A 23,312-nucleotide genomic window follows, 5' to 3' on the forward strand; every position below is an offset into this window, starting at 1 on the left:
ATGCCAGCCGGGTTTCCCTGGGGGATGCCCGTGAATGTTATTCCTGAGGGTCTCGCCCCAACTTTTGCTTCTCTGACAGCATCTAGCCCGGTCCTTGTTGTCCCACCTCCGGTCGTGCATACTATGCCGAGAGTAGACGACACCATTTATCACTCTGAGCTGTATGAGGGCCCAGACGTGTATGAAAAGATGGATGCTATGAACGATCAATTCCTTGAGCTTCGCAAGGAACTCAAAACTCTCAGAGGGAAGGACCTCTTTGGCAAGTCTGCTGCTGAGCTTTGCCTGGTTCCAAATGTCAAGATCCCTATAAAGTTCAAAGTGGCTGACTTTGAAAAGTACAAGGGAAATACTTGCCCTCTCAGCCATCTGGTTATGTATGCACGAAAGATGCCGACTTAGACCGACAATGATCAACTCCTCATTCATTATTTCCAAGACAGCCTGTCTGGTGCCGCCCTGAGATGGTACATGGGTTTGGACAGCACAAACATTCGATCCTTCAACAACCTTGGCGAAGCTTTCGTCAAGCAATACAAATATAATATTGATATGGCTCCCGATAGGGATCAATTGAGGGCCATGTCCTAGAAGGATAAGGAAACTTTCAAGGAGTACGCCCAGAGGTGGCGACAATTAGCTGCACAGATTGTGCGTCCGCTGGAAGAGAAAGAGATGACCAAGATCTTCCTGAAGACCTTGAGCTCATTTTATTACGAGCGGATGATTGCTAGCGCTCCTTCTGACTTCACCGAGATGGTGAATATGAGGATGCGTCTGGAAGAAGGAGTCAGGGAAGGGCGCCTGACTAGAGAAGAAGGCTCTTCTGCCAAACGTTATGGGGCGTTTAGGAAGAAGAAAGATGGTGAGGCACATGTTGTGATCTCCCATATCAAATCCAGAAGACCCTTTGTGAAGAGGAAGACCGTGCGTCCTGCCGGTAACCAGCACCAGGTGGCTCATATAGCACCTGTTTTCAGAGAAAACCGGCAATATCAGCATCATAACCAGCAACAGCAACATCAACAGTATCAACAACAACAGCACCGTCCTCAACAGCAGGCCTACCAGCCTCGAAACAATAATCAGACCAATACAAGCTATGATAGAAAGAGGGTCAGTTTTGATCCTATTCCCATGACCTACGCAGAGCTATATCCTTCTATGAAATATAAAGGAAATTGATCACTCCACGTGACCCACCTGCTATACCTACCAACCCTCAGTGGTGGTATAAGCCTGAGCTTCATTGTGTTTATCATTCCGGTGCTCCCGAACATGATGTGGAGAACTGCTATCCGCTGAAGACCAAGGTTCAAGACCTTATAAGGAGCGGTATATTGTTTTTTGAGGACGTAGGTCCTAACGTCAAGAAGAACCCATTGCTCGAGCATGGGAAATCTGCTGTCAACATGGTTCAGGGTTGCCCTGGTAAATATAAGGTCTGATATGTCAGCAATATCCGACAATCTTTGGTCGAGATGCACAGACTGTTGTGTGGATACAGTCACTACGAGCACGACCATGACAGATGTCGTTTTTGCACTGTCAATGAGAGAGGATGTCGTCAGGTTAGAAAAGACATCCAATAAATGTTGGATGAAGGTGTAATTGAAATACTTCAGAATCGCGATGAGGATGATGAAGTTAATGTGATATCACCAGTATTCAGGATACCTAAGCCTATTGTCATCCGGTATGATGGCAGCAAGCAGAAGGCTTCTCCTACTCTCATAATCAAGCCAGCTGGCCCTGTGCCATATTCTTCTGATAAAGTTGTTCCCTATCGTTATAATGTTGTGGCATTGGAAGATGGGGAGAAGGTGCCTCTACCCTTCACTTCTGTTGTTAATATCACTGATGTTAGTGGCCTAACCCGTAGTGGTCGCGTTTTCTCGGCTCCGCTGAAACCCCAGGCTGACACCAGAAGGGCTGATGTTGCTGATAGTGTTGTTCGTCCTTTGGGGAATTCTGCTGCTTCTCTGAATCCGGCACTTGCTGTTAATAGACCTGTCGCTGCTGTTAAAACTCCTGTCCCTACTGGCCATAATGGCATGATGAAAGAGGATTGTGATGAGATGTTGGGACTCATCAAGAGGAGTGAATACAATATTGTAGATCACCTTCTACAAACGCCATCAAAGATCTCTATGCTAACTTTGTCTATTGTTGAGCCTTCTAAGAAAGGAACTTCTTCATTTGCGTCCTACAATGATGCGAAGTTGGCCGTTGAGCATGGCACAACTACTGGTTTAGGACAAATGATCAAGCTGGAAGACAATAAATCCGGGGCTGGCATAGGGTATTCTTCAGGAACTTTCAACAAGCATGGGTTGTTTCAGAGTGGTGGTTTTATCTACACCGTCAAAGATCAAGAAGCTGTCGTTGTTGTGGAAGAGGATGCAGAGGAAGATTCTGGCAACTTTGTCATCCCTGGAGGGGTATGCAATAACTAGGTCATTATTGATGTTCCAACAGTTGTTCATAAGTCAACGTAATGTTAATTTTTTGTTTAAAAACCCTTCTCCCATGCCAAAAGGAGAAGTGATGACATTGTTGGTCCATAAATACAATGATATTTCATTCAATAAATTCATGTTAAATGTTTGTTTTTCCAAATTATTTTCACTTTTTGCTTTTTGCATGAAATTGGTGATCACATTAAACCCTAAAAAATAGAATAAAATCAATCTTTTCATCTGCATAATGATTTGCCTTGTTTGAATTCTAAAATCTCTTTTATATCCAAAATCATTATGCAGGTTGATCAAACCCATTGAACATAATGATCCAACACCATCTCCCAACTTTGAGTTCCCTGTATTTGAGGCCGAGGAAGATGATGTTGAAGAGATTCCTGATGAGATTACCCGTCTACTTGAGCATGAAGAGAAGATCATTCAGCCACATCTTGAGAATCTGGAAACAGTCAACTTGGGGTCTGAGGATTGTGTTCGTGAAGTGAAGATTGGGGCACTCCTTGAAGAGTGTCTAAAGAAGGGGTTTATTGTGTTGCTACGAGAATATGTCGACGTCTTTGCCTGGGCATATGAAGACATGCCTGGTCTGGATACTAATATCGTGCAACATTTCCTGCCTTTGAAGCCTGAGTGTGTGTCTGTAAAGCAGAAGCTCAGAAGGACTCATCCTGATATGACAGTGAAGATCAAAGAGGAGGTTCATAAGCAAATTGATGCGGGGTTTCTGGTGACTTCTACATATCCTCAATGGGTGGCCAATATTGTGCCTGTGCCTAAGAAAGATGGAAAAGTCTGAATCTGTGTGGACTATAGAGACTTGAATAAAGCTAGTTCGAAAGATGATTTTCCTCTACCACATATTTATATGTTGGTAGATAATACAACTAAATTCAATGTCTTCTCATTTATTGACTGATTTTCCGGTTATAATCAGATCAAAATGGCACCCGAGTATATGGAGAAGACAACATTCATCACACCTTGGGGAACATTCTGTTATCGAGTGATGCCCTTTGATTTGAAGAATGTCGAAGCCACGTATCAACGCGCTATGACTATCTTGTTTCACGATATGATGCACAAGGAGATTGAGGTATATGTTGATGATATGATTGCGAAGTCAAGAACTGAAGTTGAACATGTAGAGCACTTATTGAAGCTTTTTCAGCATTTGAGGAAGTTTAAGCTTCGTATGAATCCTAACAAGTGTACATTTGGAGTCCGTTTTGGCAAGTTATTGGGCTTTATTGTCAGCGAGAGAGGTATTGAGGTTGATCCTGCCAAGGTCAAAGCAATACAAGAGATGCCTACTCCCAAAACTGAGAAGCAAGTCCGAGGTTTTCTTGGCCGCTTGAATTATATTTCCAGATTTATATCTCACATTACTGCCACATGTGCGCCAATATTCAAGCTCCTCCGGAAAGATCAGCGTCATGATTGGACCGAGGATTTCCATAAGGCCTTTGACAGTATTAAAGAGTATCTGTCCGAGCCTCCGATTCTGTCTCCACCTGTGGAAGGGAGACCCTTGATTATGTATTTGACTGTTCTTGAAGACTCAATGGTGTAGCGGTGTATTCGTCACTTTATGATTTATTGATTAAATCAAAAGCAAAGCATACAAAGAATCGAGTCGCCACCGCACTTTTATTTATCCAAAGGAATGGCTAAAAAGCGAACAAAAGCCTAAGAAGTTTTACACATAGAAAACTAATGAAAAGATCAGAGATCTGGGTAAGGGGTTAATTACGCAATAGGAAGGTGTTAGGCACCCAAAACGTCCTAGGTACTCCTAGGGAGCCCTTTTCACAACTTGTTGTACGAAATGTTATTTGTTTATGAAATATTTATTGTGCAAACATGGATTGAAGGGATGAGAAAAGAATATACAAGTTATTATTTTTGTGTTTGAACGGATGAACCCGTTGCCTACGTACCTTTCCATGGAAGGTAAGGATCAAAATGCCGTAGTTCGGCTAAAAGATTTCCAAAAGTATGTGAATTGATTTTAAAACAAAAGCCCTAAGGTCTTTCGTTATCCACGGGAGAAAACTCAACCTATACAAACAACAAGTCCACCATGTGAGAAAAGCTTCAACTTGCTAGTGAGGGGTTAACCCTATAATAAGCAAGGAAGTCTTACAATTTAATCACTAAGGACAAAAGGTGATATTAACATCAACCAACTAGGATAAATCAAACCTATGGCTAATGTATGAAAACTTATCAAGAATGGACAAAGCCACAAAACAATTGAGTGAGTGAAATTAACCAATTAGGATTATTCACAAAAGTGGTCAAGATATGATTAGAATTCAATTCAAAGGAAGTATTATGAAAATGAAGTTTGAAAATCAAAGGCTTAAGGCCTAGGTTTCTAATTTGAAAACAAATGAAAATGTTTGCACAATAGTTTTCAAGCTTGGGTTAACATGCAAATGGAGGTTTAAGGAAACACAAAAGTGGGAGGGTTAGGAAGTAAAACTTCTTAGATGTTCACCTCTTGAGATCATATGTAGATGATTCAAGTGCTTCTTTTGGAATAGGCAACAATGCAAGTAACAGATGGACAAAGTAAATGGATACCGGATGCCAATCAGTGGACTTATACCAATCTCCCAAAACAAAATGGATACCGGATGCCAATCAATGGACTTATACCAATCTCCCAAAGCAAAAAGAAACATGGATACCAGATGCCAATCAATGGACTTATACCAATCTCCAGGGAATGATCTTAGGAAACAACTGCCAATAGCTGGACTTACAATTGACTCCTCACAAGAAACAAATAACAAATGCAATAAGCAAGAAGAAACAAGTTGCCAATAAATGGTCTTACACTCGACTCCAAGGAAAGGAATGCCAATGAATGGTCTTAGTTCCAAATCCCACCAGATCATAGGAAACAACTGCCAATAACTGGACTTACAATTGACTCCTCAATGGACAAACAAAGTGTCACAAAGATATGAACAATGATCATGAAATGATATACCAGTAATGAAGGTAAATGCACAAAAGCACACATAAGCAAACATGCACAGATGAATCAAGTAAGCAGACAAACAAGTCAATTAGCACACACTATATACAATCAATTAGGCTCAAGCAAGGTTAGGCTTTACAGCCAACTGGAATGGGGTATTTTGAGCTCTTAACCCTAACATTGAGAGTTAGGGTGAAGCAGATGAAATGGAGATGAGGGGTGTGCCTCATAGCTCTTATCCCTGGTCAGGGAGAGCTTTGATCAATGGAAAGTGTGGGAGTTCAGAAAGTAGGAACTCTTCTCCACAAATGATTGACTCTATAAGATCTTGGGTTTTTATTCACAATGCATCAACACATTGTGTGAGCAAAGTGAATGACACACTGAGTAGCAGGAGATGGATTACACATCTCTTTTATCTTCCAATTGCCTCATAAGAGAACTTTTCCTGCTTGGCACAAAATTAAACAATCACAAGCATTGCCTCTTAAGGAGGACTTCAGACAGGTGCCTACCAATAATAGTAGGTCTTCCAGACTACATGAAGATTAGAAATTATACCTAAGTGGTTAAGAAACCAAGCAAAGCAAAGTTCACAATGAACTTAAAGCAACTTAAGTACCTGTGGAAACACTAAACAAATCAGTACAATACTCAGACAAATAGACAACAGTTAATAAGCAACAGACAATCCCAATGTACAAAAATGTGTAAGCCAGAAGGCAAACTCAAATGAGTTAGCATCAACCTACAAAACACACAAATGTTAGTAATCAAAAGCAAACATCAATACTCAAATGATGAAGCATCATCAACTATGGAACTTGGATGTTCAACCTGAAATCAAAGCTCAAACATAAGCAACAAACCACTAGGTCAAAGCCTAGGGTCAAAGATGGAGAAAAAATTTAAAACAGGAGCTGAAATTTAACATGAATCAACTTCAAACACATATTGACACATTCCAAAAGGTCTCACATCAAAATCATTCACCAAAAGTATTTCATGATCAAAAGAAGTTCAAGGCAATTTTAAAGCTCATATGTGATCAACATGAATGAAAAATTCAAATCAAAACAGAAATGATTCAAATAAATCTGGAAAAATTCATGCACATTCAAGACATATAACATGATCAACATACAAAAATTCAGAAGCATTGGAGATCATTTGGTATGGAAATCACATGGCACAAGTTGAACATGCAAAGGTGTGACACAAATTGTCACACCAAGTTAGCACAATCATAAAACAACAATGGTAATTGAGAAAAATTCCAAACCAAAACCAAAATGTCAAGCAATGTGTCTAGTTTCATCATGCAAAATTTCACATTCATTGGATAAGAACCAAGCATTTCACAAAGTGATAAGCAAGGCAAGGTCAAAACAAGACATGTACTCAAACATCCTAGCACAAAATAAAATCCAGCCAAGCACAACTTTGGAAATTATGATGATAAAAAAGTAGACAAACCAAGGAGCATTGTGCAAAAAATTGGAGTGAAATTGATGCATTTTTCTATTTTATATGATTTTTTGAAGTTAAGGAAAAAATTAAAAATCAAAATGGAGCTAAGGTGTGAAAATAGGAGGGAAAGTGGAAAATGATGAAGCATTTGAAAATATTGCACAGCCAGGAATCGAAGTCAGTACGTATTCAAAAGTAGCGCGCGCCTTAAAACGACACCGTTTTAACTAAACCCTAGCGCGCCAAAGGATTTCGTAGCTAATTCAAATTTTCGTAGCTAATTGGTAGCGAAACCGTGGCTGGTTCTGGAAATGAAGAACATTCAAGGTTGAAGATGAAGATCATCATGATCTTCATCTGGATTTTCCAGATTTTTCAAAACACGTCCAAAAATCAAAATCAAGCACAACATCATGCAGTATTTTCCACGTAGATCAAAGATCCATAATCATTTCAACATAATTCATCATAACAAAGCCAAATCGAAGGAAATAAAAATCAACATCAAACTTTCAATCATGCATATCTAGCTCAAAACAGCACCAAATCACACGATTCAAAGCTCAAACTCATCAGCATACTTAGATCTATAATAACATGGCCATGGATTTCAAAAATAAGAAGTTCGAATTGTAACCTCTTGAAGTGCAGAAACTGGAATTCGTGCTATCTAAGACTTGAAATGATCAAAAACTTCTCTGTGATGCTTGTGTAAATGATTGGAGGAGAGATTGAAGTTCAATTGCACACGAATCCAACAGAATTTGAAATCACCATGGATGCTTCAAGCTTCGAGTGTGCTTCAATATGGCATGGTTTCCTTCAGTTCCACGTCCAATCTTACTTAACAATGCTTCATGATCAAGAATCAATCAAGAGAAAGTGTTCTTGTATGAAGAAATTGGAAGAAATTTTTGAGAAAAAAGTTTTGAGAAATTTGGATCTAGATCTGAAAAATGGTTCTTAATGCTGAAAACAATTATGCTTATCCTTATATACCTCCTACTAATCATGTTTAGATCAAGTTTAAGCCAAAGCCAAAGGTGATTAACAAGTTGTGGAGTGTATGTGCAAAATGGTATTTTCACCCCCATGCATGGAATGCATGTGTGAACAGTACACGAATTTCATTCATTTTCACTTAAAATCAATTTTTAAGACCAATGGTAATGGCAAAAAGTTCAAACAATGGTTCATTTTTGAATTTTGGGATTTCCCTCCAAAAAGCCAATGGATTAACAAGTGATCATGTGATGACAATTCATGCAATGTGATGCATGATTTGGAAATTAGAAGTCAAGAGGAGAACATTGCAAAAAGAACCACTTGTTTTGGAGCTTTGGTTGAAAAGTTATGCTCATTTGAAGTCCCATGCATACTTTGCCATGATTTGATCATATCTCCTTAACCACACATCATATGCTCATGATCTTGGACATTTTGGAAATGGGAGAGAAAGATCTACAACTTTCATGTTTAACAAAATTTCATTTGAATCTTTCTTGATGATGTAATCTTGAGTTGAAGTTGGTCCAAAATCTTTCCATTTTTGGAAAGTTCAAATTATAGGTCACTTGCTATTTTTGGAAATTTTTTACCTGACTTCAAATTCTTCAATGTGAGTATTTGAAATGTCAAATGAGACTTGTTTGAACATGAATGAAGTATTTCTAATCACTTCCCATCTCCAAATCCACAGTTGACCTTGCAGTTGACTTTCTAGGTCTTCAGATGATCTGAGAATGTTCTGATGAGATTCAAGCCTCTACCACTTGGGATTTTGCTTCAAAATGACATCATAACTCATATGAACTCTTGTGAATGATTATGGGGTCCAAATCTCAAGAATGACCACCATTTATTGCTCAATGAATGCCTTTAATTTCCTTGACCTGTTATTGCTTCATTTGCAAGACAAAAGTTAGATGACATATTTTTGTACTTTTGGTTAGTGATAAAAAGAAAAACAATGATATAAAAATGCAAGGAATGCCTGGTGATCAAGAACCACTCTCAAAGAGATCCCACCCACAGGGAAGGAAGCAAGGTGTCCGATGATCCTTGAGGCAATGCAATGATGCCATGAGGGATCTTAGGGACAAAATTGGGGTCTTACTAGGTTGTGTCCTTGGTTAGTAAGATGAATCAGGAAAGAAAGAATATGCTATCTACTACCTGAGTAAGAAGTTCACTAATTGTGAGTCTCGATACTCAATGCTTGAGAAAACATGTTGTGCTTTGGCTTGGGCTGCTAAGCGCTTACGCCAGTATATGTTAAATCATACGACTTGGTTGATATCCAAAATGGATCCAATCAAGTATATCTTTGAGAAGCCTGCTTTAACGGGGAAGATTGCCTGTTGGCAGATGCTGTTGTCTGAGTATGATATTGAGTATCGAGCTCAGAAAGCTATTAAAGGTAGTATCTTGGCTGACCACTTGGCACATCAACCAATTGAGGATTATCAGTCAGTTCAGTATGACTTCCCAAATGAGGAGATTCTGTATTTGAAAATGAAAGATTGCGATAAGCCTACGCTCAATGAAGGGCCAGAGCCTGGTTCTCGATGGAGCATGGTGTTTGATGGCGCTGTAAATCAATATGGAAATGGTATTGGAGCAGTGATTATTACTCCTCAGGGCACATATTTTCCTTTTACAGCAAGGCTCACTTTCAAATGCACGAATAATATGGTGGAGTATGAGGCCTGTATTATGGGATTGGAAGAGTGTATTGATCTTAGGATCAAGCATCTTGATGTTTATGGTTATTCGGCCCTTGTTGTTAATCAGATTAAGGGTGAATGGGAGACAAATCAGCCTGGCCTCATCCCATATAGAGATTATGCGAGGAGGATTTCAACTTTCTTTACTAAGGTTGACTTCCATCATATTCCTCGAGATGAGAATCGGATGGCAGATGCGCTTGCTACACTTGCTTCTATGATTGTGGTGAAATTCTGGAATGAAGTCCCCAATATCACTGTGATGCGCTTGGATAGACCAGCTCATGTATTTGCAGTGGAAGAAGTGAAAGATGATAAGCCATGGTATTATGATATCAAATGTTTTCTTCAGAGTCAGATCTACCCGTCTGGGGCATCTATTAAAGATAAGAAGACTTTGAGGAGATTATCTGGCAGTTTCTACCTCAATGGTGATGTGCTTTATAAGAGGAATTTTGACATGGTTTTGCTCAGATGCGTGGATAGACACGAAGCAGACCTGTTGATGACTGAAGTCCATGAGGGTTCATTTGGTACTCATTCCAATGGACATGCCATGGCTAAGAAGATGTTGAGAGCGGGTTACTATTGGCTGACAATGGAGTCTGACTGCTGCAAATATGTGAAGAAATGCCATAAGTGCCAGATTTATGCGGATAAGATTCATATTCCCCCTACACTTCTGAATGTGATTTCATCACCATGGCCTTTCTCTATGTGGGGAATTGACATGATTGGCATGATAGAGCCGAAAGCGTCCAACGGTCACAAATTTATTCTCGTAGCAATTGATTACTTCACCAAGTGGGTCGAAGCGGCATCATATGCAAACGTGACCAGGCAGGTGGTTCTGAAGTTCATCAAGAATTAACTCATATGCCGCTATGGTGTGCCAAATAAGATCATTACTGATAATGGATCTAACTTGAACAAGAAGATGATGAAAGAGCTGTGTAGCGAGTTCAAGATAGCACATCATAATTCTTCTCCTTATAGACCCAAGATGAATAGGGTTGTTGAAGCTGCTGATAAGAACATCAAGAAGATTATCCAGAAGATGGATGTTACGTACAAAGATTGGCATGAGATGCTGCCTTTTGCTTTGCATGGTTATCGTACATCTGTCCGCACTTCAACAGGGGCAACCCCTTTCTATCTTGTTTATGGCATGGAGGTTGTGCTCCCAGTAGAGGTGGAGATCCCATCAATGAGAGTCTTGATGGAAGCCAAGTTGACTGAAGCTGAATGGGTTCAGAGTCGTTATGACCAGTTGAACTTAATTAAAGAGAAGAGATTAACTGCCATGTCCCATGGTGAGTTATATCAGTAAAGGATGAAGAAAGCCTTTGATAAGAAGGTCAAGCCTCGTGTGTTCCGAGAAGGTGACCTTGTGCTCAAGAAAGTTTTGTCTTTCGCACCCGATTCCAGGGGCAAGTGGACTCCAAACTATGAAGGTCTATATGTTGTTAAGAGAGCCTTTTCAGGCGGTGCTTTGATACTTACAACTATGGATGGGGAGGATTTCACTCATCCTGTGAATTCAGATGCAGTCAAGAAATACTTCGCCTAAAATAAAAACAGAATAGATTGCTAAGTTGAAAACCCGAAAGGGAAGCTTAGGCAAAAATGAGCGTCTTGGTGGATTGAAAACCCGAAAGGGCGATCCAGGAAAAAATTAGAGACATAAAAAATGAATATATATCTCGCTAGATTGAGTACCTCACCTTGGGGCAATCTAGGCAAAAATTAGGGATTTGGCAAGTAACTGCATTCTGACAAGACTTTGTTCTACAGCTGTCTTCTGTCAAAGAATTTCGCTCAGTCATCGTCAACTGAAGCTTCAACTACATTGGACTCAGAGTTGGTGGAGAAATGGTCATTATGTTCAATGTATTCCTTTTCCAATATATATCACCAATTTCAAATCTGTAAAGATCCATAGAGTCTTGCCATTTATAGACTAGCATTCCATCAAATAAATTTGAGCCTTTATCCAAATCTTTGCATTCTTATTTGTTTCTGTTTGACAAATATTTGCATGTTTTAATTGATAAATATCATTGTTTTAAATAAATAAAATTTTTATAATTTGTTTTTAAACAAAGTGAACATTCACAATGACAAAAAGGATAATTGGGACATCTTCAGTGCTCTCCCAAGGATAGTATGATCTCCAAAAGGGTAAGACATTTGTTCATATTCTCAGCTTACTTGTATCCTCTTCATTATCTTTCAGGTTGTCTCATCCGTGAGCGCAGAAGAAAGTTAAGCATCACCAAATCCCCAGAGAGTCTGGAGTTCGGTCTCAGTTTTCTAGCTCCCCAGTGAGGCTGGATTTAGAATTTGTGTTATCAATTATTTGGTTGTCATCCCTTGTGTGGATTGATCTAAAATCCCTTATAAATTGATAAATTGATATGCTATCCTTTTGAGGAAGTTGGTCTTCCCTTATTCAGATTGGAATTCTCCCGCAGAGTGAGCAGGAAATCGCCAGCATGAGTGGAATTCTCAACAATGTTTGGTTTGTAGCTTATCCCTTGTGGATTCGCCTACATTGATCTCCAGCAGGTTTGTCTCTTGTTCAACCTTAGCAGGGTTGATCCATCTTAACCCCCCCCCCCCCCCCCCCCCCAGTACGGCCACCAGCAGGTTATCCCTAGCTGATTGCCTACAGGTTGTTCCCCGTTCAGTCATCAGCAGTGTTTCCCCAGTAGGAATTGTCTGATCAGAGCCTGTTTGTTGATTCCTCCTGAGCATAGTGGGTAATGAAAATGTTTATTTTCTATCCCCAACGGAGTGGTGTTTCTCTTCTCCTCGGCAGAGATGATTTATCCATCAACGTGAGGAAATATGGGGGTTTTGGAATTTTTGATTGGTGGTTGTCCCCCACAGAGATTCCTCTTTCTCCCCGATAATTTCCCCAGTAGAGTTACTTCTACAGTGGATCCTACTTGTGTTAAGCTCCCTAGTGGTGTTTGAGTAGATTCCCCAACCGAGACTTTGCCTGATTGCAATTTTGGCGTTGGAACTTCTGAGGAAGATTTGTTGATTCCTTCCCCAGCAAAGTGACTGGTTCTCCTTCTCCGTAGCAGAGATATTCCCTTCCGTGTTTAGAAGGTGATTTGTTGGATGTGCTTCTGTTTGGTGGTGGTTCCCCACAGAATTCTACATCACTCCCTGATAAGATCCCTAGTGGTTGCTTCCCTGTCTGATCTTATCCTTATCTCTGCGCTCGATTGGAAGATCCCCAACTTTGGTGATTGTGATCCCTTACTTATTCCCGACAATAGTCTCTGATCCCCAGTGATCCTGCTTGTTTCCCTGGAAGTAGTCTTTGTTCCCGGCAGTGACTCTCTTTGATTCTCAGCATTGGCTTTGATCCCCTGCAGAGATTGGTGTTCCTGGTATCTTCTGCCCCCATTAGATTAGGAGTTTCCCCATTGGGCTTGGCTTTCTCTTTTGAGATATAGTACCGGATGTTTGTCCATTGATTCCTGGACCTGGTTGTGTTAGATATGTCTGTTTGTCAGCATCAATCATGCATATACATGCATAATTTTAACATTCAGATATTCATGTTGCATTCTTTACCATATATCTTTGTTTGTTGTCTCCTGCTATTTGGTGATATATGTTTCCCCAAGCAGATGTTGGTGTTTGATCTCTCCATATAGAGTCAGCCCCATAGGCAGAAAGTCTCTATCCTTTCTTCCATATTCCCCACTGAGTTATGTCCTCGTGGATGATTATTGTTTCTGTTTCCTCCCAAAATATGTATCGGGACGGAATTTCTCCCCTGAGTTATATCCACATTGGGTTGAGTCTTGTTTCATTGTGTCTCTCTAGTTCGTTCCTAGATTGACTCCCCTCGTTATTTCCCTTGCCGCTTCCCCGTAGTTTAGATGAATGATTGCTCAGTAACCAGTAATTGTCCATCTTTTCCCCGGCGGAGTCGGTGGCCTTCTACCTAGTAACCGGTAGTTGTAAGTCCTCTTTCTGTGGTTTTCTACCCTCATACCGGTAGTTGTAAACCCCATTTTATCCCCTTGCAGAGTTAACCCTTGTTGTTCATCCTAACCGATGACAGTTACTCTCTTTTGTGGTTTTCTACCCAGTAACCGGTAGATGTAATCCCCTCCTTGTCGGTTATCTTTATCTAATATTCGGTATTGATTTTCCTTCATTTTTGAGTGTATCTCCCAGTAACCGGTGATATATCTCTTGGATAATTGCTCTGACAAAGAAATTTATCCCCAGCGAGTCATCTGTCATTTACCCTTTTATTGGTAATGACCGTTCTCCCCCGATTGGTCATCATTTTATACCCAGTATTCGGTATCCCGATGTCCTTTCTTTTCGGTCGATTTATCATTTATTAACCTAGTAATCGGTTGTGGATAATCTTCCATGTGAGTATGTTATCTACGTTCTGACGGTAATAGATAATATATCTCATGCGCTCTTCGGTTGAAGTCTTTTTCTTCCCCAGTCGAGTAAGATTCGTATTTCCTTATGGAATCAAATGTCCATCCTGTAATCGAGTTTGCTTTTTCAGCACTCCTTTCGGATGATAAGTGTTTTGGAAATATTCCCCAATTCACGTTTTGGTTGGTCACCTATTATATGCCCAGTAACCGGTATCCCTGGTGTTCCTTCCTTTCTGCTCCCTATTATGACTTTTCGTCCCCTATGGAGTCAGATTTCCCTGAGTTAAAATATACCTTTTTAGGTCTTCCTCAGATGTTTTGGATGGTTGATATCTCTCACCCTTATACCGGTCTTAGATACTCATTCTCCCTGAGCGTGTTGTTCTCTCACCCTTATACCAGTTTTTTGATCACATATCTCTTTGAGCTTATTACCCAGTAACCAGTAATACCTCATTTGTCTCCTCAGTTGAGTCCTCTTTGAACATTCCCCATCGGAGTCCATTAGTGGATTTTCCCAGCCTGAGTCCAGATTTTTATTCGAAGTATCCTTTGTGGATAGTTTCACTGTATTGGCATATTCCCCAATACATGCATCTCGGCGTCAGCTCGAGTCTTTTCCATTGATTTATTTTCATGGAATCCCTTTGTGTCTCTCAGCAATTTTAAGTTGTGACCTGCTCACGCATTTTATTCCCCTTTACTCCCCAGAGTCTCTGTCCCATCTATGAGTGTATTACTCATATGGATTTTCAGTATCTCCAGATTTCTTTTTCCTTTGTGGACACATATCCCCACAGAGCATTAACTTTTGCATACATACATTTGCATCATGAGGTCTCTTAGGGACCAAAATTCGTCTCTTTGTTATTATTTAAGCCCATTCTACCTCGTCGAGACGAAGATTTTAACCTTCATATCTCGGGCTAGAATGACCTTAAATAGGGGCATCTGTAAGACTCTAATTTTGACCCTAAGATCCCTCATGGCATCATATCATTGCATTTGCATCTTGCCTCAAGGATCATAGCATCTTGGCTCCTTACCTTTGGGTGGGAACTTGTGTGAGTTGGTTTGAGATCACCAAGCATGCTTGAATTGTATGTTATTGATTTTCTCATTTTGTTTACTAACCAAAAGCACAAAAATATGTCACTAACTTGTTTTGTTTTGTAGCTTGAGCAGTCATAAGATCTAAGGCTCCTAGGAGGTCCCTATGCTCAAAGAATGGCCAGGTGAAAGTGAAAGCAAGCATGAAAATGGTTCACAAAGCTCTCAATCATCATATATTCCTCCCTAGTATCTCCATTTGTCAATTTGATCAAAGCAAACCAAGGGGCTTGAGGATTGTTTCCTAAGGAAACCCTAATTCATCTGTGCATCAACGATGCCTTGCTCATGAAGCAACCTCAACCCATGATCAAATACAATAAAGGGAAGTTCTTTAACTCATCATTCCATGCATATTTGAGCTTATTTAGGTGTCCTTAATCATCAATTCATCAAGGTTCGAGGTATGGAGTTGAGAAGTTGATCAGTCAATTCATCTGACTATTTTGAAATCCACTGAGACCTAACTTCTAATGTGTTTGTCAAATAGAGATGACCCCAAGAGAAACAATGTTCTTAAGAGCCATATTAACAACTTTCATGTTCATAAGAAATTCATTTGAATCCTGTAATGTCATCATCCATTTCAAAACATTATAGGTCATTTTGACTGAAACCCTAATTTTGGGTCAACTTCCCAAGGACATAACTCACTCATTAATCATGATTTTGAGGTGGGATCAAATGCATTGGAAATTTTAAGATGTCTACTTCATTTTTTATTTTGAACAAATTTTCATAATTCTAAAATAAATACAAGTGATAATGCAAAACATTATAGGTCACTTTGGACCAAAGGCATTGAAATGTGAAAAAGTCCAACTTCAAGTGCCCATAACTTTCTCATCAAAAATCCAAATGATGCAAAATTTGAGTCCAAATTGATTTTCATTAAAATATTCACAATGTTTATGTTTAAGGTTTTGCCATTTGAAGCTTTCATCATTGAAACAGAAGGGCTTGAAGTTGGTCCATTTTGGAAATTTTCACATGCACATGTTTTGCACCTTGAACGTTATGACCAATTTTCATCAATTTCCCAACTCCAAATGTACTTGTGTTCAACATAACAATTGATCCTCATGTCAATACCTTTCCAACCATTACTCACAAGGCCATGTTTTATTTTGGGAAGATGCATTTTCGAAGATATGAAGAATCATGTGCATTCTTAGAAACTATTTGAAAACTCCATGCACACTCCAATTCCCTTACATCTGCACGTCCAAAACTATTTTACTGATGTTAAGCTTACCAAATCAATAGGATTTGGGCCCTCCATGCACCTGTACAGGCCCATGCATGGAGGCCCTTATCACTCATGCACATGAAATCCTCATGCATTGCCTTGCCTTTTGCTATAAATAAGCATGCTCAGCTTCACTATTTTCCAACCTGAAGGTGTAACACCCCGAATAAAATAAGAGAATTATTTAAATTAAGTTAATAATATATTTATTAATTTAATTAAATAAATTGAATTATTGGATTATTATTATTATTATTATTTGGAATAATAATTAGTGGAAAATATATAAGTTGGAATAAGAGAAAAGGGTTTTCATTTTTTGGTAAAGAGTTTTCACGTGAAACAGAGAAGCGGCTGAAAGGTGAAAAGTGGAGAAAGGGCAAAGAGGAAGAGCTAGAGAGCAAAGGTTGAAGAACGGAAAAGCTTGAAGCTTAGAGATTGCCGGATTATCTCAGGTAAGGGGGGTTTATCGTCATTTAATGGGTATTATAGATTAACATGTCATGGGTAGTGATAAACCGTTGAAGTGACCCTAATTGGGATGTTGAATGCTGAAATATTGTGATGAATAAGTTGTATTAAAGCTGTAATTGAGTCCGTAATTGTGTGAGCCGTGTTCCCCCGAACGTATAGCTTTTTACGGAAATTGAATTGGAGGTCCGGAAGTCCTCCAACGGCGGAAAATGCGGAGAACTCTGCATTCTGCCTTGTGTTAGCGCAGGAACTGCTGTTTTGTCTGCGTTAACCGGTTAACCCAGGGCGTTAACCGGTTAACACTGTTATATTTTGTGGAAATGTGCTGTTTTGCCTGCGTTAACCGGTTAACCCAGGGCGTTAACCGGTTAACACTGTTGCGTTTTGCCAGAAAGTGTGTTTTGTCCTGTGTTAACCGGTTAACCCAGGGCGTTAACCGGTTAACACTGTTGGAAATTAGAAAAATTGATATTTTAATGTTGTGAACATAATTGGTGATTGGCCTATACCGGTGTGTGACATAGTAGGGATTGAGTTATGTTATGTAGTAATATTATAGTGAGTTGATCAGAAATCTGGTTGGGTTTATGTTATGAAGTGTCGATACAAATATGACTGAGTTGTTAAGTTGTTCCGTGTACGAAGAGTTGTTAAAAATACTGAGTTGCAGGCTTGGTGAGCCAAAGTTGATTTTAAGTTGATTATGTTGAAAACATCGTTGTGTTGCTATTATTATTATGTTGTCGGAATTTCAAAGTCGTGTATGCCATGTACATTCATATGCATTAAGTCGGAGCTTTGCTCACACCACGTTGGCCTGGATTGGCAAATTTTAAGTTGAAAGTTGAAGGCTTATGCCTTGATGCCCAATAAAATGGCAATGATTTTAAGTTGGGAGTTTTTACTCCGAATGGTACCACATGCATGATGAGTCGAGTCTCATTTGAGTTGCATTTTGTTGGCATTGAGTATGATATTTGAGTTGATGTGCCGTTACTGAATGTGTAATCTGATTTGGGTGATGAAACGTGTTAAATTACTTAATATTGCATGATATTTTATAATGCTTATTATATCGATTGAGGAACTCACCCTTACAACTATTTTTCAGGTAACGAGCAGTGATTGAGTAGAAGCTAGTGCTTGGAGTCTAGTGTAGTCTCCTTAGTGGGTCATGCTCTGATAGATGTAACATCGGGACGGGATGTTTTACCTTGTTGAATAATTTTACATGTAATGTATTACATATGTTGAATGATCGATTTGGTCTCTATCCGCTGCGTGTTATGCAAGAAATGTTTATTTTGAATTAAATAATGAGCATGACTGAATGTTATGGTTAAATGTGTGAAGTGTTGTGTGACACCCTTGGTGCATAATTACTCTGATATATATTTGTTGTTGTTATTAAATATTTGGGGTATTTTAGAAGGGTGTTACATTAGTGGTATCAGAGCAGGTCGGTCTGTCCGGCCAGTTGTCGTGTCGTTACTGTCTAACAGTTGTGTAATTGTTACTAATCTAACTTTTAAGTTGTGTTGTATTGATAAGTTGAAATGGCTGGAAGGAATGACGCTGCAATGGCTGCCGCAATGCAAGCGATGGCACGAGCTGTGCAGAACTTGCCAAATGCTGGTGGTGATGCTGGATCATGTAGCTTGGCGACTTTTCAGAGAGAGAATCCGCCGGTGTTTACAGGGAAGCATGATCCAGATGCAGCCTTGGGATGGTTGAAAGAGATTGAGAGAATCTTCCGTGTTATGGATTGCACTCCAGCTCAGAAGGTTCGGTATGGTACTCACATGCTAGCAGTCGAAGCTGATGACTGGTGGCTAGAGACTCACGAGAGGTTGACCGTGGCAGGTGAAGTCATTACTTGGGATGTATTCCGTAGGGAATTCATGAGAAAGTATTATCCGGAAGATGTCCGTGGTAAGAAGGAAATTGAGTTCCTTGAGCTGAAGCAAGGAAACATGTCTGTCATTGATTATGCTGCGAAATTTGTGGAACTGTCCAAATTTTATCCTCATTACACTGGTGCTGGTGCTGAATTTTCAAAGTGCATCAAGTTTGAAAATGGACTGCGCTCTGAAATTAAGAAGGCTGTTGGGTATCAGAAGATACGCATTTTTACTGAATTGGTTGATAGCTGCAGGATATTTGAAGAAGACAATAATGCTCATTACAAGATTGTCAGTGACCGCAGGGGCAAGCAACATCAAAACCGTGGCAAGCCGTATGATGCCCCAGTGGGAAAAGGGAAGCAAGGAGCTGCTCCGGCTCAGAGGACTAGTAGGGGAGGTGATCCTGCTGGTATAGTTTGCTTCAAATGTGGTCAGGCTGGTCATAAGAGTAATGTATGCACTGCTGAAGTAAAGAGGTGTTTTCGCTGTGGTAAGACTGGTCATGCAATAGCTGATTGCAAGCACAAGGAAATGATTTGTTTTAATTGTGGCGAAGAAGGGCATATTGGAAGTCAGTGTCGGAAGCCAAAGAAATCTCAGACTGGAAAGGTGTTCGCATTGACCGGAACTCAAACCTCCAGTGAGGACAGACTTGTCCGAGGTACGTGTTATATTAATGGCTTTCCTCTTGTAGCTATTATTGACACAGGTGCGACTCATTCCTTTATATCTTTGGATTGTGCTGTGAAACTTAAGTTAGAGATATCTGAGATGTTTGGTAGTATGGTAATTGATACTCCTGCGAAGGGTTCAGTGACTACTACTTCGGTTTGTTTAAATTGTCCTTTGAGTATTTTTGGTAGAGACTTTGGGATGGACCTAGTGTGTCTTCCACTAGTGCAGATTGATGTTATTCTGGGTATGAACTGGTTGGTGTTTAACCGAGTTTCTATCAATTGTTTTGATAAGACGGTGGTCTTTCCTGAGATTGAGGAGGGAAAGAGTTTGTTTCTATCAGCAAGGCAAGTGAATGAGGAAGTAGCTGATGGGGCAGAGTTGTTTATGCTGTTAGCGACTTTGGAGGCTAAAGATAAACTGGTGATTGGCGATCTAGCCGTGGTGTGTGATTTTCCTGATGTGTTTCCGGAAGAGGTGAATGAATTACCGCCAGAGCGCGAAGTGGAGTTCTCGATTGATTTGGTACCTGGTACTAGGCCGATATCGATGGCTCCGTACCGTATGTCTGCTGTTGAGTTAACTGAATTGAAGAGTCAGTTGGAAGATCTGTTGGATAAGAAATTTATTCGTCCGAGTGTGTCACCGTGGGGTGCACCAGTGCTATTGGTTAAGAAGAAAGAAGGTACTATGAGGCTGTGTATGGACTACAGGCAACTGAATAAAGTGACGATCAAGAATCGGTATCCTTTGCCGAGGATTGATGATTTGATGGATCAGTTGGTTGGTGCAAATGTGTTCAGCAAAATAGATTTGAGATCTGGGTATCATCAGATCCGTGTGAAAACCGAGGATATTCAGAAGACTGCTTTCAGAACAAGGTATGGACATTATGAGTATTCTGTAATGCCTTTTGGTGTGACTAATGCGCCTGGAGTATTTATGGAGTATATGAATAGGATTTTCCATCCGTACCTAGACAAGTTTGTTGTGGTGTTTATTGATGATATTTTGGTGTATTCGAAATCTGAAGAAGAGCATGCTGAACATTTGAGAGTGGTTTTGGGAGTTCTACGAGAAAAGAAGTTATTTGCTAAATTGTCCAAGTGTGAATTTTGGTTAGGAGAGGTAAGTTTTCTTGGTCATGTGATTTCAAGAGGTGGTGTTGCTGTTGATCCTTCTAAGATGGAAGCGGTATCTAAGTGGGAAGCTCCGAAGTCTGTTGCTGAGATTCGAAGTTTCCTTGGTTTGGCTGGTTATTATAGGAAGTTCATTGAGGGATTTTCTAAGTTGGTGTTACCATTGACGATGTTGACTAGGAAGGGGCAAGCGTTTGTTTGGGACTCAAAATGTGAAGAAGGTTTCCAAGAGTTAAAGAGAAGGTTAACTACTGCTCCTATTCTGATATTACCGAGTTCGTCGGAATCATTTGAAGTTTACTGTGATGCTTCATTGTTGGGTTTGGGTGGCGTGTTGATGCAGAATAAGCAGGTTATAGCTTATGCTTCAAGACAGCTGAGGGTTCATGAGAGGAACTATCCGACGCACGATTTAGAGTTGGCGGCTGTGGTGTTTGTTCTGAAGTTATGGAGGCATTACTTGTACGGGTCAAGATTTGAGGTTTTCAGTGACCATAAAAGTTTAAAGTATTTGTTTGATCAGAAAGAGCTGAATATGAGACAGAGAAGATGGTTAGAGTTTCTGAAGGATTATGACTTTGGTTTGAATTACCATCCGGGTAAAGCAAACGTAGTGGCTGATGCATTGAGTCGGAAATCATTACATATGTCTATGCTAATGGTTAAGGAATTGGATTTAATTGAGCAGTTTAGAGACTTGAGTTTGGTGTGTGAGAGTACTCACAATAGTGTTAAATTGGGAATGTTGAAGTTAACAAGTGGTATTCTGGATGAGATCAGAGAGGGTCAGAAATCCGATGTGCTTTTGGTTGATAAGTTGACTCTAGTGAATTAAGGTCAAGGTGGCGAATTCAGAGTTGATGAGAATGGTGTTGTGAGATTTGGTAGTCGGGTGTGCATTCCGAATGTTACCGAACTTAAGAAGAGTATTCTTGAAGAAGGACATCGTAGTGGGTTGAGTATTCATCCTGGAGCTACGAAGATGTATCATGATTTGAAAAAGTTATTTTGGTGGCCAGGAATGAAGAGAGAAATTGCGAGTTTTGTTTATTCTTGTTTGACTTGTCAGAAGTCAAAGGTTGAGCATCAGAAGCCGTCTGGGCTAATGCAACCGTTGGCTATTCCAGAGTGGAAGTGGGATAGTATCAGTATGGATTTTGTTTCTGGTTTACCAAGGACAATTAAGAATTTTGAAGCTATTTGGGTGATTGTTGACAGATTGACAAAGTCGGCTCATTTCATTCCGATCAGAATGGACTATCCGTTAGAGAAATTAGCTGAGTTGTATATTGAGAAAATTGTAAGTTTGCATGGTATTCCGTCGAGTATTGTTTCGGACAGAGATCCTAGATTTACATCGAAATTCTGGGAAGGTTTGCAGAAGGCTTTGGGAACTAAACTGAGATTGAGCTCTGCATATCACCCGCAGACTGATGGTCAGACTGAGAGGACGATTCAGTCATTAGAGGATCTTTTGAGAGCTTGTGTTTTGGAAAAGGGAGGTGCTTGGGATTGTTATTTACCTTTGATTGAGTTTACCTACAACAATAGTTTTCATTCGAGCATTGGTATGGCGCCGTTTGAAGCTTTGTATGGTAGGAGATGTCGGACACCGTTATGTTGGTATGAGTCCGGTGAGAGTGCTGTGGTTGGACCGGAGATTGTTCAACAGACTACAGAAAAGATTAAGATGATTCAGGAGAAGATGAGAATTGCTCAGAGTCGTCAGAAGAGTTATCATGATAAGAGGAGGAAGTCACTTGAGTTCCGAGAGGGAGATCACGTGTTTCTTCGTGTTACTCCGATAACTGGAGTTGGTCGAGCTTTGAAGTCAAAGAAGTTGACACCTCGATTTATTGGTCCTTATCAGATTTTGGAGAGGATAGGAGAGGTAGCCTATCGTATCGCTTTACCGCCGTCACTTGCGAATTTGCATGAGGTTTTTCATGTGTCTCAGTTGAGGAGGTACATTCATGATCCGTCGCATGTGATCCAAGTAGATGATGTACAGGTGAGAGATAACCTGACTGTTGAAATATCGCCTATGAGGATTGAGGATCGAGAGTTGAAGCAGTTGCGGGGTAAAGAGATTGCCTTAGTGAAGGTAGCTTGGGGAGGACCAGCAAGTGGCAATGTGACTTGGGAACTGGAGAGTCAGATGAAAGAGTCTTATCCAGAGTTATTTGCTTGAGGTATGTTTTCGAGGACGAAAACTCTTTTAGTGGGGGAGAGTTGTAACACCCCGAATAAAATAAGAGAATTATTTAAATTAAGTTAATAATATATTTATTAATTTAATTAAATAAATTGAATTATTGGATTATTATTATTATTATTATTTGGAATAATAATTAGTGGAAAATATATAAGTTGGAATAAGAGAAAAGGGTTTTCATTTTTTGGTAAAGAGTTTTCACGTGAAACAGAGAAGCGCTGAAAGGTGAAAAGTGGAGAAAGGGCAAAGAGGAAGAGCTAGAGAGCAAAGGTTGAAGAACGGAAAAGCTTGAAGCTTAGAGATTGCCGGATTATCTCAGGTAAGGGGGGTTTATCGTCGTTTAATGGGTATTATAGATTAACATGTCATGGGTAGTGATAAACCGTTGAAGTGACCCTAATTGGGATGTTGAATGCTGAAATATTGTGATGAATAAGTTGTATTAAAGCTGTAA

This window comes from Lathyrus oleraceus, chromosome 7 (genome assembly GCF_024323335.1).
Source record: "Lathyrus oleraceus cultivar Zhongwan6 chromosome 7, CAAS_Psat_ZW6_1.0, whole genome shotgun sequence".
Lineage (NCBI taxonomy): Eukaryota > Viridiplantae > Streptophyta > Magnoliopsida > Fabales > Fabaceae > Lathyrus > Lathyrus oleraceus.